We start from the raw sequence: 14,599 nt of genomic DNA on the forward strand, positions 1-14,599 counted from the left end.
TAATTCAGGGTATGGGTGTTAATTCCTGAGTTACCATCCCTGTAAAAATGGCTGCAGATGAAACTAGCTACCCTGGCGTCTGAGAAATTAACTATAATACACTCACCCCACAGATCTTTGGGCCTGACTCCCAGCCAAGTAACCCGTCTTTCATGAAGGATCTGACCATCCAGAAAGCTAGGTAACGGTCTATTTTCCCTCAACCAAAACATAGTTTTATTTTTTAATTCATTATACGTTTCATATTTGCCAGCTTTAAGCACAGGGACCCCAGTAAGCACCACAACAAAAGGTTGGCAATCGGGCGGTAAATTAACATGGGTAATAATGGTAGCCCCCTCCTCTTCCACTAGCTGCGTGTTGGGGGGAAGAGCTGAGATGGAGCTTAGCCCCCCATTACCTCCTGTGTTGTTGTTAGAGCTAGAACTCCGCGCAAGGCTAGGCTTGTCGGGACGCTGAGGCCCTTTGGCCAGATTTGGGGGGATGTGGATATTCATAGGAACTGCAGATTGTGCAGGGGCGTTTAGAGCTACAAAGTCAGCATTCGTGTGTGAGGTAGATACTACTACACACACATTGGAACCCCCCCCCCCCCGCTTCCCCTGGTAACGAGGTTAGATCATTCACCTGTACGGGAGATGAAATTTCCTGATGAATTATATTCCCCGCCAGCCCATCTTCCTGAATTTTAAAGTGTAGTTTTATTAGGGTTTTGAGAGAAAAGAAGTTGTCCCGGGAGGACTGTTCAAAACTGTCCAACCGCTCTGTCAAACCCTTTACTCTCTCCAAAACCGGAACAATCATAGCTTTCAATAAATGCTCAATCTGAACTAAAGAAGGAAGCTCAGACTGAACACCTATGTCTAGACTAGACTGTGGGATGGCGGCCGTCGGCCCTCCTAAAAAGCCAATTGATTGGCCACCCGATGGTCCTAGCGGGCCCATAGACAGCTGTCTCTCCTCCACTCCCCGCCCCAAAGTGTCCAAGACCCTCTTCGTACAAATAGTTTTTGGCTTTTTAACAGGTTTACGGTTCCTACCCTTCCTTGGACTTAAATACGCTTCCTCTTGGAGGGAACTACACCAGCTACCTTTGCTGGTTCCATGCTAACAAGAGGAAATTTTTGTTGGGCAGAAATAGTCAGGGAAACAGGGGGTACGGAGGACTCAGCCGGCCTCACATCAGGAATAAAGGCCATATGTTCTTTTAGGGATAAGGTGAGCCTGTCCAAGCCATCCCTTGTGGCAGTGACTCTCTGGCCCACGTCCCCCGGAGAATCCACAACCAAGGGCTCAGCTACATAAATGGGAGCGGAAGCTAAGGCTAAAGGACCCAAAGATGATCGTTTATGGGTAAGAGGTTCGCAAGAGAGACGACGCTCAGTTATTGCGATCTCATTCTCGAGAAGCGAAAAAGCCCTAGTAATGAACTGATCCATGGTGCCGCTAACGGAACCACCCACCCTCCTCAAACCTTTTCCTGAGCGTGTTGTCATGGCATGCACAGACCGTTAACAAGTGTAAACAGACTAATGACGGTCCCTGTTGATGATACAACGACACAAGGTGGAGGTTTAACGAACCTCTGGTACAGGAAATAATACAACTTAGAGAGGTGTCCCAGCCCTGCCCCCTCCTCCCCCGGACGGCCACAGACGGCCTGCCCTTGTACCGAGCTTCTCCCGGCACGCGACCAGGTGAGTTAGTTGTATGAGTACCAGCTGCAGGCAACAGGGGCGGGAAGAGGACACAGCTGTTAGAAATCACAGGGCTGCTGATCCACGCAGTCCCGTCCACCAAGTCCTCCTGCTAATAGCACACAGCAATGTCCAGCAATGTCCAGTGGCAGCTCCAGCTCCAGTGCGTAAGTTCAGAGGGAAACAAACTGCTGGGTTTGAGACACGCTAAACTCCCTCGGCGAACGGCACGGCACCCCGTGAAGCGGGGCCGAAGCGGGGCCGAAGCGGGGCCGAAGCGGGGCGTGAGGTGTTATGAAGCCTCAGGGAGCAGGGGCGGGAAGAGGACACAGCTGTTAGAAATCACGTCCTCGCAGTCCCGTCCACCAAGTCCTCCCACTAATAGCACACAACAATGTCCAGTGGCAGCTTCAGTGCGTGAGTTCAGAGGGAAACAGACTGCTGGGTTTGAGACATACTAAAAAACTCCCCCGGCGAACGGCACCCTCAGTTTATCTCTTGTTTTTTCTCTTCTTCAATGATATACACTACAGGCTACAGGCTACAGGCTAGGCTAAGCCTGCCACCTCCGCTGAAAACCTGTGGAAAACTCCTGCCGCCGCCTCACCCCTTCTGACTCTGACTCTGGGCAGTGTAAAACAAGAGCAAAAAATATATGCACCAACCTAGAGAAACCCTGGTTCTTTAAGAGTTGTGTAGGGTAAATGGGGGCAGAAAGATAAGCAAGCAGCAGCGGCATCTACCGAGAGATTTAAATATAGAGTCTGACAGGAGGTCAGCGTGTACTTCTACGGTAGAGCCGAGACTCCAGCCCGGGCAGCGCTCACCTCACCCAGCTCCGCTGAGGCACGGCCCGCCTCTCCTCCCACACCTGGCACCGGGACAGCGACCGTCCGGCGGAGCCCACAAGCCCCGAGGACAAAAACCCAGGAGCGACCCAGACGAGTTAGTGTCCACTTCCGTGATCCTGCAAAACAGATGGCGCATGCGCAAAGGGGGAATACACTGGGGAGCATCCTAAACAGGGTAAGCGGCTGGTCATTTGGTTGAGTGTCAATTGGCTTTATGCAAGTGAAGCTGTATTGAGCTACTAGTGGGACGTTGGGCATGAAATGTATACATGCACATTCAGTTATTCTAATAGGCATTCAGTGCTCTAAATGTACATTTGTAGGTGCAATTTTACATGTGTTTAAATTTATGTTGTAGAGGCAAATCATTATGGGTTAGAATATGTTTGTCAGTTCACATGCATATGAATCCCAACACATGTGGATTATTGTAAGTCTTATTTCCAAATGCTTCATGACTGGCTTCGATATGACAGCTGGCCTTTTCCATCTATGCACTCACCCAGGTTCTGGAACAACAGCCCCTTATCCATCAGGACTGCTACAGCACTGCTCCAATTTCCAAAAGAGTTAAAGTCTCACCTCCTTGAGAAGACTACTTCAGTATGCATTACCTGCCCACAACCCAGCTTCCTCTCCTGTTATTGACTTCATGCTGGTCTTTGACCTTGGAAAGCACTCCGCTGCCTTTTGGCAAGGTTCACGCTATATAAATACCATAAACAGTCTTCAACATAACTGCCCTTTCCATTTTCCCAGGAAAGTAACTAAGCTTTTTGAACAACTGTAATCGCTTTTGTGAGCAGACGATCATGATTTTCGAATACTCATCCAATAGAATTGTTTTTTTATGCATATAGCCAAATTAAAGAGATGTCTTCAACATATGAAAAGTCTTTTTACTCAAAAAGCTGCGGCAAGTGTCATTATTTTTGAAATTTTACAGATGGTCCAAGTAGATGAGCAGATTCCAGTTGCTGTAAACAAATTTGAAACATTTGGGCCAGATTTATCAACACATTGTGCAGGTTCAAAGACAACGGAAGTGGTGCAAACCATTGCAAAGTGTTGATTTGGATTTACTTCAAGTATAAAACATGTTTAATGCTGGACAGTTGACTTCAAGCAAAGCAAAGCAGTGCTTTGCTCTAATTGTGTTTCTTTGTATCAAGGGCGTAGACAGTGGGTGAGTTCAGGGCATTCCCATGGAGCTGCCCACAGTTTTTGATGCAAAGCCGTTCCTACTTTTGTTTGTAGATGGTTCTTTGTACCAAAATAAACACCTCCTCGAGGCAGGTGCACAGATACAGAAAAGTTTTCTTTCCTCCAAATATTTCAAACTTTGCCTGTGTTTACTACTGTACAGAATACATACAAAGTGGGGACACATCATAAGTTAGTCTAAGCATTGCATTTTGTTCTGGAAAGGTATTCTTCCAGTACCAAACATATGCTAGACTCAGATACTCACAGAAGTGCAGAGATGTGTGTGTGGTACTAGGCAACTCAAAAAGATGAGTGACAGAATGCCGAACATTGGCAAACACTTACCCCAGTTCTAAATCCATTGTATTTTTGCTCACCATGCTATTCCAGTCTAGACGCAGTCATTTCATATCAGTCTTGACCCTGCTCCCTATGAAAACTGCCTGGCCAGGTCTCCCTGGACCAGAAATGAGCATCCTGGGACCGGTTTAGGGGTATCACCCTTAATCAACCAGGCTAAGTTAAATCCAATGGCATAGTGAGCACAGGACACACACCTGGGCATACCCTTCCCACATGGGGTGACTATAATGATGGAGCGGGTAGTACAACATTTTGTATACCCCCCCTATTCTGCATGATTATACTAATTATATAATCTATTAATTGTAATAATATTACATGAGTTTGCATGAATAACTAATCAACATTATTAATATATCAACTAAATGTGGGATTTGCATTTTGCATGGCTAAATAACCTTGACGACTAAAATCTGTATGCATACTAGCAATAGTGTATGTAATAAATAGAATACGGCATGTTATATGTTGCTTTTGTGATGTCTTTATATTGTTGCCCCAGATGACAATACATGGGTGAATATGAACGCTTTAAATGTCGCTATACGCTAGATAAATACATACACATAGAGGGTTTAGTAAGGGGTAAACATTAGATTCATTACTCCTATGTATTAATTACTTTTGTGTTTGTTTTGCTTAAGTTATCCTTTGGGCCTAAAATACAAAATGGCCGCCGACGCTACACGTGGTGGTTGTCACTGTCCCACGAGGCGCGGAGCAAACAGCGCATGTGCAACAAAGATGACTGCGGCCTCTGCATGACCCGTAACCCGCTGTACTAAGACAAGGCCATGGTGGGACAACAGCCAAGTGACAGGACAATAGACGTTTACAAAAGAATCCGGAATAAACTGAACTGTGACCTCACCCCTCAAACTGTGCTAAACCCCATTGGACGATCCCAACCCACTAATCACGACTTTACGAAATTATCAAAATGTAACTTTTACTGTGATTTTGTTAAATAAGTACATGGTAGAATAGGGAGGCTCGCCACACCCCCTTTACCGACAAGTCTTTGACGAAGACGACGGTGACGCTACGCGACAGTGACTGCTGCGTTCCTGAAATCTTTGACGGAATAAATGCTGCCCATCATCTGATGAACTGCAAACTTATCTAAATCTATGGGCATAGGTAAATGCTTGCACGTTTCTGAACCTTGCCCATCCCTTGGGTCTGTAACGTGCTGAGCGAAGAATTCTGATCTGTTATTGAACGATTGACCGCCAATTTGACTACGCTATGCGAATGACTTAAAGGACGCCCAATAGCCAGATTAGGTAAATATGGTGTTCTGTGATTTACATGAAATTTGATATAAACTTGCTAAATGCTAATTTAAACTTTCCAATAATTATTAGATAAACAGATATTGATTAACAAGAAATGCGTTAGTGTGATTTATTGAGGGAGGTAAAGATCAAAACCTCGAAATGTGTTTTAGCTGGTTCTAAATCACCATCAACCAATCCAACTAATTTGATCGATTGATCAGGTAGGAGGAGTGCCTTGATGGTTAGGGTTGAGATCTGAAGGCGAAAGAATATTAATGTATAGATATGTAAAATAATTTTTCTTCCTATAGGTTATAAGGTATTCCCCTACATGTCAAGCGTTTGAACCGTTCATTCATCCTGAGCTTGCAGACCGGTGTGGATGTTATGTGTGAATGTTGGTGTTATGGGCCCCACCAATGACTGCTTGTGTAAAACAGTTAGTGTGATGCTGGGTCTGTGACGTAGGGAGGTTATTGATACAGGTCTTGCCCTCACTTGGCACTGCAACAATAGCAACACAAAAAAATGATGGATAGAATACTGAACATTATTATACACTCATGCCCAGTGTAGAGATAAGGGCCCAAGTCCATCGTTTTTTTGCTCAGCATGCCATTCCAGTTTGGACCCAGCCATATGCAAATCATGCGTGACCCTATAGCAACACAAAGAGAAGATGGCACTAGGCAGCCTGAACTTGTGCCACCAGAGCAGCAGTAGCATGTCTTTGTTTATATGGTGCTGTCCAGCTCTCTTTCACACAATACAGCACATCAACTTTGGTTGCTGCTCTGTTCTGTGTGAAAAAAGTAAATTGCCACCATTTTTTAAATATGATCTATGATGTGGCAAATTTTTAAAAAGTGCTAAATAATGACTTTGAAAAATATGGTTTGAAGTGTTTGCTTTTGGATAAATCTTAAACATGCCTGTTCACGATGTAATGAACTTTAGTCAAAGATTAGGACGTTTTTGTTCAAATTGTTTTTTGATTGTGCATGGAAAGTCCAAAATAACCTAAAACGTGTGTACCAGGTAGCTGTAGTAGGGTCCCAAAATGCCTCTAAAGTATTCTGGTGACATGATAATCACCCACGAGAGCAGTGTCCTATAACAGCTGGCACTGGACACAAGTCATAGCCGTTGGCCATGTTCTGTGCCCAGGCCCTGTCAAAGATATCCTTGGCACAGAAAATGGCCTGTGGTCAATAACACTGCTCTCTATCTCTTCAATTATATGCCCTATACCAATATCTTATATTATGGCAGTTTAAAAAAGTCCAAAGTCTGCCGTTTGGTGACTGGGTTGTTGTAAAACACTGCTTCCATTAGAGCTAATATTACCAGAGGTGTATAACATTCTCTTTAGGCATGCTCACTATTGCAAAGATTTTAGCACTGACTAAAACAATTGAGGGGAGATTTACTAAGTTTTGGAATAGTGAACAAGCGAAACTTTCAGTGCTACATTCCATCAAAGAGTGACAGAAAAATGGTGCAATATCCACGAAGACATTAAGCTGATTTTCTGACTCTGCATAGGCGTTCTCTAGGCTGCCATACACCCACAAACACACACTCTTGCATTCGGTCAAGCATTGGTTCTGTACTGAAATGGGACCATTACCGCACAAAAACTATGTGTTAGTACTTTTGACACTTTGTATATGTGTTGTACAGTATAGGACACATGGAAAGTAGGACAAATTCAGAGACTCACCAACGTTGCGTCACTGTTACACCAGCCTCAAAGATGTGTAAGTTCTTGGGGGCAGATTTATAATAACTGGCGCATCCCTGCATATCAGCAGGGATGAGCCAGTTATTTTGCGCCCCAGCTCCGCCATCATGGATGCGCCGCATTTATAATGCGGAGCACCATGGGGCAAAAACGGCACAGATGCGTCACGCATCTGTGCCGTAAAAGTGGCGCATTGCTGGAGTTGCGTCGCAAGCGCGACCCAGCTCCAGCAATGCTCTGGGGGGCCCTATCTGCACAATGCTGCGTCCATCCTTACGCCTGCTTCAAGCAGGCGCAGGGTTTTGACGCAGCATGGGCTCAAAAGTGACTGAGTGAAATCTTGTAGATTTCACTCAATCACTTTTAGGAGGCGTTCCTGCACCGGAACGCCCCCACCTGCCCCAGAACGCCTATATGTGGCTCAGGGCTTTACAACGTGACGCATCTCCCAGATGCGTCACGTTGTAAATACCCCACACCATGGCGCAGGATTTGCGCCGCTGCTGCGTCACAAAAGTGACGCAACGGCGGCGCAAAAGTGGCGCAAATGCAACATAAATCTGCCCCTTGGTGTAAATCCCGGTGTATAAATCTTCATTGATAGGGATTGTGCTCAAATCCCATGGGTGATTGCATGGGAACTCCCATGTTCCGCCCATGCTCCACTTTGTTCTACTTTAGGCAACTTTAACCCCTTCAGCGCGGCGGGAATTCCCCCGCGGTGCTGAAGGGTTCGAGCGCGGGCGGGGCCATGACGGAACGGTTCCGTCATGAGCACAGCGCAACCGATGCTCATGACGGAACCGTTCCGTCATGGGCATGGAAGGGGTTAAAATGCAAATCATTATTTGTGTTTGAAAGTAAATCCCACCACAAGACATTTGTGATGCAAACTTGGTGCAAAGTGATTGTAAATCCAGGCCTTGATGTTGTGAAACCATGCTTTACTTCATTCTGTGCTCATTCATTTTCATGGCCATTCCAGATTCAGGATTGTGAAGGCAGGTGTTTTCACGAGAAGGAGTGGTGAGACACATTTGGGTTGGTAGGGCACATTCTGCATAAAGGAGTCCAATGAAAAAGTTTGTGAATCAAGATTATGCCACGAGGGTAGGCAACACTTGTGGATCAATTTCCCAAGAGGTGAAGTTCTGCGTGTTTGTTTTTTTGCGTGCAAAGCGGAATTAGAATTACTGCACAGGTAAAAAAAAGAAAAGTCCAAAGCTCAGCCAGTTGCCTTTAGGGACACTGAACAGGACTTGGTAATTTACGTTAATGATAATTACATTTTGGTGGTTACATTGACCAGATCTCTGGCAGTGCTCCTAAACTAATCTTCCATCATCAGGAAAGTCTTTGTGCAGTGCCTGACTACAGGGTCCTCCTCGCACTCAGCCATGCAGGCGCCACAGAAAGTCTCTCAGGCTGGGGACATTACATTCAAGCATTGTTATTTGAGTATAATAAACTTACTGCAATCACCATTAAGGTAGTTACATTACTCAGCCCCTGGCCATGCTGGATTGCACAAGTATTCCTTGCACCTTGCTGTGGGAAATGCACAAATGCTTTGCATTACTGACTGAGTGGAATGAGGAATACATATGTTGCTGAGTATTCGACCTACACATTCTGGGGCAGATTTACAAGCCACTTGTGCCACTTTTGTGTCACTTTTCCCATGTTAAAAATGACGCAAAAGTGGTGCAAGGGGCTTGTAAATAAGTCCCCCCTGTTTTTTAAATCAGGGCAGGTGGATGAGAAACCAGAGAAAACTGCCTTATGCTGTGTATCATTTTGTGGATTAAAAGAAATTGGCCCCCTCTAACTGGAACTACTTGTAAGCAGGGAAGGTTATTCAGCTATAACCAAATGGTAGGGTGACTAGATCACCCCTTGTAAAAGAGATGGGGTGCCTGAGGATTACACTTTTGTTCAACAGAGAAAGAACACTGCAGCGCATTTCATCTGCGTGGGCATAGCAGATATTGTGAGCGTGCATGGTTAGTGCCTGGTTGGATGCTGGGTTGAGTTACCGCCTGTGTGTGAAGGAGTGCGACGCAAGCAATAGCAATGACAGTGCTTTTTGTAAGGGACGAGAAATTGTATATTGTACACGTCCTTTTGACCTGTTGGGAGCTGGTATGAGGGCCCATAGCTCCCAGTAGTCTCTTTTTATTGTTGTTTGTCCAGGGAGGTGATTGTTGACCTCGTTAGCCCTGATGAATTTGCCACAAATAAATTGGCAATGAAACATGTTGGCCGTCATCAAAATGGTATACAACATGCTGTGTTTTTAATCGTGAGATAGACTCCTTAATTGGAATAAAGAAAGAAAGTATCTGTGAGTCTACTCCTTCCTTTTTTACTTTTTACTTTCTGACTTTGAGACCTTCTGAGTCTCTGGTCTTCACGGGGGACACAAATCTTTCTCTGTTTTCAAATTTCTTCCTTCTTCACTGGACACATCACTTTTTTGCGAGAAAGTTATCAATGATGAAACAAACGTGGGCAAGCTGGTGAGAACCTACCAGTAGCTCCTCTGGTGGTGCGCATGTGAGATACTTTCTCCTTCTTTACACATTGTTCATACATTTACGGTTAAAGGGGGTGTGTGTAAAGTAAAATAAGAAAAAAAATTCTATGTTGGAGTACTGTCTGTTCACTCTCTATTTCCTTCTGTCTTCTTGAATTTTTAGAATATGTGGCACGTTGGATTGGGTTACACCAAGATATTACATAGGTGATGGAGGTTTTTGATAAAATTATCTCTCCTCTTCCCAGTCCGGAACAAAGTGAAGTGTGCCGTTGGTTGCCAGTTCTTTGTTTGTTAAAATATTGATTGAGTGGAGGGTGTTCTGGGACGTTTTCCCTCTAGAGCTCCTTTTTGAATTAGTGCCTGATTCACACAGAAATGCAGGACCTCATTTAAGGTATTTTGGCAGGAGGTGTACGAATTTGACAAAATTAGGATTTTTCTCAATTTCTCAATTTAGTAGTCCTAAGTCTAAACTTAGGACTACTAAATTGAGAAAAATCCTAATTTTAAGACTTTCGGTATTCACAGAAGGCATTTAGGAGTCCTAAAGTTAGGAGTCCTAACTATACTACTACTAAACTGAGAAAAATCCTAATTTTAAGACTTTCGGTATTCACAGAAGGCATTTAGGAGTCCTAGGGCCCGAGTCACAGAACTAACTTAAGACAAAATCCTAAACTTACTACCATTTTGGTATTCACATAAGGCACTTACTCATTTTGGTATTCACAGAAGGCACTTACTCATTTCGGTATTCACAGAAGTTAGGAGTCCTAACTTTAGGACTCCTAAATGCCTTCTGTGAATACCGAAAGTCTTCAAATTAGGATTTTTCTCAGTTTAGTAGTAGTATAGTTAGGACTCCTAACTTTAGGACTCCTAAATGCCTTCTGTGAATACCGAAAGTCTTAAAATTAGGATTTTTCTCAATTTAGTAGTCCTAAGTCTAAATTTAGGACTACTAAATTGAGAAAAATCCTAATTTTAAGATTTTCGGTATTCACAGAAGGCATTTAGGAGTCCTAAAGTTAGGAGTCCTAACTATACTACTACCAAACTGAGAAAAATCCTAATTTTAAGGCTTTCGGTATTCACAGAAGGCATTTAGGAGTCCTAAAGTTAGGAGTCCTAAATTTAGGACTACTAAATTGAGAAAAATCCTAATTTTAAGACTTTCGGTATTCACAGAAGGCATTTAGGAGTCCTAAATTTAGGAGTCCTAACTATACTACTACTAAACTGAGAAAAATCCTAATTCTAAGACTTTCGGTATTCACAGAAGGCATTTAGGAGTCCTAAAGTTAGGACTCCTAACTTCTGTGAATACCGAAATGAGTAAGTGCCTTCTGTGAATACCAAAATGAGTAAGTGCCTTCTGTGAATACCAAAATGGTAGTAAGTTTAGGATTTTGTCCTCAGTTAGTTCTGTGAATCGGGCCCCTAAACTTTAATCACACCTCCAATAACTTTTATTTAGCTACGCAAATTGGGGCTAATTAGTCTGAATGTTGATCAGGTGTGAAATGCCATATGTTGTCAAAACATCAAACATTAATATTCGGTGTTTGTGTATGTGCCCTTTAATCATGGACTGGTTCAATTATCGAAAGGTCACAATTAAGAATACTTTTGTGATTGCATCTGAATTGGTAAGCTTCACAAAGTCACTTCATAGCCAGACAAGAATCAATATTAAGCTATTTATGTAATTATCACAAATTATACACGCTTCATTTAATTTTGTTATCCTTACTGCTTGATATTTTTTAAGCTGGATTAACAACACAACGAAATAGTAAATCAGAGCTGATGTATTATATTTTTCTCCTCATATACATTAATATTTCCTTTAAAAAAATTTAAAAGGTTTTCTATAGAAAACAAATAGAGATTTTGAATCTGCCCATGGTTATTTTTTCATAATATTTTTATTGATATTGACATGAGAAGCCAAAATGCAAACTGTAGTAAAGCAAACTATTGCCCATTTTACAGAAAGACAGGTATAGTTGGTTAATCCTGCTGTTTGAATTATTTTAAAACTTTTCCATGGTATAGCAGATCTTCCTTGATAGCTAGATGGATTGTAAAAACAAGTCTAAAGAAAAAAATGAAAAAAGGGAGTAAAATCAAATAACACTACAAACCAAACAAACAAAAGAGAAAGCATAAATTCCACAGAAATTTTCCCATTTTCAATTTGAAAATTGTCCCTTAAAACACTTCCTTTAGAAAATAACAAAATGAGGGGGATCATTTTGCCATGGAAATTATTTTTAGTGCTCTATAAAGCAAAATTAGGATACATTTTCTATGAGTTCTCAAATATCTTTCTCATCCAGTTCAGTAAAACGTTCTGACATGCAGACTAAAATGTACTTCCAAGCAGCAGCCTCCCATTGATCTCCCTGATGATCAATACAAAACTTTCTAGCAGGCGGTCAAGAATTTTCAATTCTTTAAAGGACATGGGGGAAAGGATTATTCTTCTCACTCTATACTACAAAATGACAGCAACCAATTAAAGCACATTACATTGAAATCTACATTTCCCATGACCATATTTGCTTTGTCATAAGTCACTTCTACCATTCAGGCAGTATCAAGTCCCATAAGTATGCAAAGCACCATTTTGCCTCCTCTTTCTTTTCTCCAAAATAAAACCTTCATCCAACAACAGAACCATACATCAAAGAAGAAATTCTAGGGACTGACTGTCCAGTCATACTGACTACTTTCTGTATAACCTAGGACACAAGGTAGCACTGTGGTCTTTCATCAGACCAGGATGCCAGTTTGTGCAAAATCTTTAGATTAGCTTGTGTATCACCTTGCTGCAAAGTACATCCTTCAGGCACCCTTCTCAGTCAGGTAAATAGTACAACTGTTTGTTTTCATTTCCACATATAAGAAAAAACTTGGCCATAACTATTAATTTAACGTTTAGGGGCCGATTCCGATGCGGGTCGGAAGGGCACTGAACATGATCCGGACGGAAAAACTATGAGCCGTACGCGTGTTTTCTGCCCGACTCGTACAGCTGTGCGAGCTAGCCAGTATGATGCGAGCTACATGAAATTCACCGACTGAGTTGTTTCCAGGTCCGAACCGCTCCGTACGTCTCAGTCGTAAGCTAACCGCGGCGTGCGATGGATGCGATTCACGACCGAGCCAGTACGATGCACGTGTCGGACAGCCTGTGCGAGCCGGAATGTCCATCTCTCAAAAGCTCCCGGAGTCGGACTTCGGGGGTCTGCGTCAGACCCCCGACACCCGCAGCCGTACGACTCGCACACAGGGGGAGACACATGGGTCTCCCCCACACAGGCATGTGCGGCGTGGATGGCACCGACGCGTACCCACTGTAGGGGGCACACTTGTTCAAGACGTACCCATTCAGTCAATGGCAGCGCATGTATGCGTCGTACAACTGGCTCCCATTGACTTCTATGGGAGTCCGACCGAACCGAGACCGACAGCATACGTGCGCATCGTACTCGCTTGGTCGGACTGTAGGGGTCCGGCTCGGTTGGAAAACACTCCGGATCCTACTCGGTCGGAGTGCTTTCCGACCTGGATCGGAATCGGCCCCTTAATGTCCTTTTTTGAACAGGTGAGGTAACCATCTAACAAATATATAAATAAAATATATAACCTATGTACTGGAATATATTAAATGCATTAGTACTTGACAATAACACCTGACACTGGTTTGGATAATCCTCAGATATGTGTCCTTGTTAGAATTTAAAAATATTGATGCGTCTGCCAGAAAGTTTGTTATACTGTGTCAAGGCGGTCGGCTCTGATTCTGCTTGTTTAAAAATGTCCCATAATTAAAAAAGGAACATCAACAATTGGATTACAATACAAACGTTCTGAAAGTAGACTCCGTTAACTAATTGGCCACCTTCAAGGTGGATCACTGACAGAATATCGACAAAACTAATATCCACCTACAGAAATATCGATACATAAATATCGTTGTCAAAAAAATTGACCGCCTATCTACATAATGGTAAGGAAAAAATATTGGCAAAAAAATACAGTACAAAAAAGTACAAAATATAGTTTTTTTCTATGTTTAAAAAATAATGGAAAATAAATTAAATAATACATTTTACTTAAAATCTTTTTTTTTATTTATTTGTAAATTTTAACAATTATAAGTAATAAAGGTAATTTAAAACATACATATATAAAATTAATATATATATATTTACTTAAAAATAAATAAGAAATAATAATTTTAATTAATTATAAAATGTTAGAAATAGATTAAAAATAAAGATAAATATATAAATATATATATATTCACTGAAAAAACCATAGGTTTCACACACGTTATAGTTAGGAATTAGCATTTAAAAAACCTTGCAAATTCACTTAAAAAACCATAGGTTTCACACAAGTTATAGTTAGCTGTACATTTCACTCGTAAAAAACCAATGAAATTCCACGTTATAGTTAGATCAGGTAACTATAACTTGCGCCCCCGCAATGCACTGCTGATGACGTCACATATTACATCACTTATGACATGGTCAGTGACATCACTCATGACATCAATGATGACATCTGAAATGACACATTGTGCATTGCGGTCGCGCAAGTTATAGTTACCTGATCTAACTATAACGTGGAATTTCATTGGTTTTTTACGAGTGAAATGTACAGCTAACTATAACTTCTGTGAAACCTATGGTTTTTTAAGTGAATTTGCAAGGTTTTTTAAATGCTAATTCCTAACTATAACGTGTGTGAAACCCATGGTTTTTTCAGTGAATTTGTACGGTTTTTTAAATGCTAAGTTATGTATTTATTTTTAATTTTTGCGCGCACGGTGCACTTCGCGCACCGTGCGCGCGCAGTGGGCACTCGGTGCGCTTCGTGCACCGAGCGCCCACGTTGCGCATTTC

This window comes from Triturus cristatus, chromosome 8, assembly GCF_964204655.1.
Source record: "Triturus cristatus chromosome 8, aTriCri1.1, whole genome shotgun sequence".
In the NCBI taxonomy this organism is placed as follows: Eukaryota; Metazoa; Chordata; class Amphibia; order Caudata; family Salamandridae; genus Triturus; species Triturus cristatus.